This window comes from Entamoeba invadens, assembly GCF_000330505.1.
Source record: "Entamoeba invadens IP1 unplaced genomic scaffold scaff_1105074725891, whole genome shotgun sequence".
NCBI lineage: Eukaryota > Evosea > Mastigamoebida > Endamoebidae > Entamoeba > Entamoeba invadens.
This window is the reverse complement of record NW_004440274.1, coordinates 33,866-38,274: the sequence shown is the minus strand read 5'-3', so window position 1 is coordinate 38,274 and position 4,409 is coordinate 33,866.

Below are 4,409 nucleotides of genomic sequence, written 5' to 3'. Positions count from 1 at the left end.
ATCTATTGTAAATATAAAGATGTTCACAATAAAATGATGAAATGTTGTTTTGATTGACAACAATCAATTAAACGATCAATTATCTAATAATACAAAAACAATTTAACTTACAATGTAAATCATCATATACTCAAACAAACAAAGTCATAAAAGTGGTATAATAAAAAAATAACATATTTCAATTTCAATAATTCGAAATAAGTGATTTTATGTTTTTTCTTCATTATAAATTGTTCATTTTTTGTTTCGGCATTTCACAAATATGGTAAAGATTTTTTTTAATTTTTTTGTTAATTCCCATAAAGTCGTCACAATTGTAAAAAAATATCAAATAATATATTATTTTATTATGTTTAAATTAAAATATATTTTTCTATACAGATAAGGGAATCGATATATATAAATTAATTTAACTAAAAAATACAATTTTTTTAACTACAATTATAATTTGGCAAATTTTCACTTTTCTCAAAATTTGCCAAACATTAAGGTTTGTGAAATTTTGGCAAAGACTTATAATCAAGAAAACTATAAATAAAAATGAAACCCATAATTATTAAAAATTGCAATAATTACAAAGATAAAGAAATAAAAAATAAAAACTAGACAGTACGACTAGGATCATTCTTAGAGTATGTCACTTTCTATCTAACAAATAGAATTCACAAAATGGGATGAAGACTTTCATCGCTTCAGTACCAAAAAGAGATACACAGCAATGCACGATGAACTGCTTGTTGAGGGGTTGAGTGCGTGCACAACACTCTGAGATGAGAGGCACTGAAGTCTGTCTGACTATTTTTTGTTTAAATTATCTATTATAATATTTTTATATATTAAAACTAATAAATAAAACAACAATAATAAAAGTCAAATTAAACAGGGTCGGCCAAACGATCATGTTATTGAAAAAAAACTTAAAAAACATTAAAATGGTAAATAACATTATCATTTTTGAAAAACAAAAAGAAAATGACAAAACACAATTATTTATACCAAAAGATAAAATGAAAAAAATAAAACGATAATTTATATTAGACACAAAATTATTTTCAAATTACTTTAGAATACAACAATATACATATATCTTTGTGTTAATATAATTGTACGTTAAAACCTTTCAATTGTAAATTATACATGTAAATAAAACTTATTTAAAGTTGCTTTGATAATGTTTTTTATTTGGGTGATAATTATTATTTTTACTGATTATTATCGTATTATGAATAATAGTTTTTATCAAGAAAATTATATAAAGATAAGTTTTATTGTTTTGAAAGTAATATGGTTCACTCCATCCAAAAAAATACATTGTTTGTTTTGTATTATTGCAAAAGATAATAAAATTACTTCTATTTGATTGTTCAATTAATACTTTAATTTAAAAAGGACACAAATGAACAATTCAAAACCTTTGTTAAACTAACAAATATACATATATATATATATATATACAATTAATAATAATGTGTATGTTGAAAAGGTATATTAATTGTTAAAATAAAAATTTTATGTTAAAATCACTAAAACTATTTCTAATAAATTTTATTGGGTGTTAGTATCTTCTGTGTATATTACAATTATAATGAGTGAATATTATTATTTGAATTTAAAAACTTTGCATCCCATAATATCATATGCTTTTTACTGTTCAATTGTTGTTCTTTAAAACTGGATTATAACACATTGTAATGATGATTTAAACAATACAGAAATTGTGTTTACATCGTTAACTATAGTTTTACCAATTTTTAAAAACATTTTAATTCAAAAAAACGTTTAAGTTTTTTGTTGACAATATGTTAAAACTTAAAATGAACTGACACGTATTAGAGATTGCCACGAAGTTGTTTAAAAACTGTATTTTGGCCGACCCTGGATAATGTTTGAAAAACCTGTTTTTTAATATAAACAGATCTCAAAAATGTTTATTTAAAAATTTTTGTTAAAATTGATATTTAAATAAAGTTATAATATATAGTTGTATAATAGTTGTTTTGTTATATTAAAAAATTAACTTTATACAAATGTTAGGTGAATAAAACGTATATTAACGGGATACCAATAACATTATATAAATATAAAAAGTGTTAATAATAACATATTTAAACAAAATGTTATTATTATAAATAAAAAAAAATATTTATTAAGTTTATTTTTTACAATTATGTTTTATTTGTAAACTGTTTTCATTGTATATCGATTCTAGTAGTTGTTTAAATCGTTTTTTAATTAATTTTAATAACTAATCATAATAATATTTATTTAATTTAACAATTTAAAATAATTAAATACAAAGTATATCTATATTAACATTGAAAAACAATTTAAACTGAACCCACCATAACAACAATTCAATTACAAACATAAAATTTAATTATCTTATTATTTAATTAAACATATTATAATAAAAATTATGGGAATTTATTTATTTTAAACACTTTTAATAATATTTGTAATTAGAAATGATAGCTTCCATAATTGAATTGGATCATTATTAAAACAACAATAAATAATATATCAATTGTTAAATAGTTTTTTTTCAGTAGTAACTCATAAATATAAATAAATGTCAACGCAACCAATTAACTCCAATGTATTTTTAAATGATGATCCCCATGCTGATATGTTTAAGTTGAGTATGACATTTAAACCAGTTTTGGGGTGGTTTATAACTCGAGATAGAGACTTAAAGCGTCTTCATTATTGCCCCTTTTGTGACGAATTTTATGGTGATAAATACAAAAAACACCTTAATTATGATATTGATAAAGTGAGAGTCAATTATCACAGAGAATTGAACCAAAATCAACTTGTTCCATTTTTTAATGCACATAAAAAACACTTGACTTTTTTGCAGTGAATTCTATCATGACAATTGAAAACACCTACACTCCCACTCTTGTTGGACTCCATTACAAAAAACTTCAAAAAGCTTTGAACAAATGTGGTATCACAAGAACAACTTTACAAATGACAATTGATCAATTAAATGAAAAAGCCAAAGTAATTGATCCAAGTCTTTCTATAAAACCACACACTTGTTATAAATTTGCTGTTTTTAACTTGGAAGGCAACGAACGTGTCAATACTACAATTGCTGAGGACTTATCAAATACATCTTTAAACACAGTGGGTTTTAAGTGGTTCTAAAACTGGTGAAAATGTTAACATTTTAACATCAACAGACCTACCAGGAACTGGAAATAGTTTTACAATAACTCCACAACTTTTTCATTAGAATCATAGTGCTTCATACCAAAACACCAATGAAGTGCAACAAATAAATGTTGCACAAAAAGAAATTGATTCAAATCAAATAGTTGGTAATCAAATTGTAACAATACAAGAAACACGAACTCCTGTCATTATTGGCAACTACGAAACTTCGGATGAGTCGACGAGTGTTAATAGTGGAGAAGTAGTTGACCATTCACAAATTGACACTAAATACACTGAAAACGATGGAAAAAAATCGAACAACACAGCGCATCCATCACATGTGATGAAGAATCTTCAAGTGTTGAAGAACATCCATTTGAACGCCTTGATTATTTGAGTTCTGAAGAAGATAAAACGACAAGCATACAAAGAGTTGAGAATCGTAATAATAACAAAAAAATATTGACATGTATTTTAGAATTAATTGAAAGAACAAACACGATAAAAGAAGACAAATGACAGATTATGATAACAGAAATAACAAACAAAGTGAATACAGAAAACACAAATAAAAATCAAAAATAAAGAAATAAATTACACTAAAATCCATTTGATATGTGACAGCACAAAACTTAGAGGTCGAAAAAAGTTTTCTTTGTATGCTCGCACATTGTACACCAAAAATAACCCATCAGATGTTAAAATCAAGATTGGTAGTTATTATGGTGACACAACAAGCAATAGGTGGCAAATTTGGGTTGTAAGGGTACTGCACCATTATCACGTCTCTTTAAGCCAAATAGTTGGTGTCTCTGTTGATGGTTCAAACAACATGACGAAATTGGGAATTCTTTTGAAAGCGCTTGTGATTCGTCACACAACTTTAAAACAAGCTAGAAGAACATCTCGTGTTCTGTTGAATGAGAGGTGGGTACGAGAAAACAGTTCATATCAGACACACACCAACATTCCAGTTCTCAAAACACTTTACAATCTATTCAAATTAATGAATATTCTCAAATATCAACACTTTTCAATCCGGGTATTTCCACCACTTTTCAAGAATAAAATACCTATTCATAAGAAAGTAATTTCGAAAGATAATCAAATAAAACGATATTTCTTCAAAACTATACTTTTAATTATAAAACTATAGTTTGACATCTCATTTATTTGAAATAGTTATGCCCCAAATTAATAATACCTGAAAAATTTTTTAATCTTTGTTTTGGAGGCAAATTCAGTAA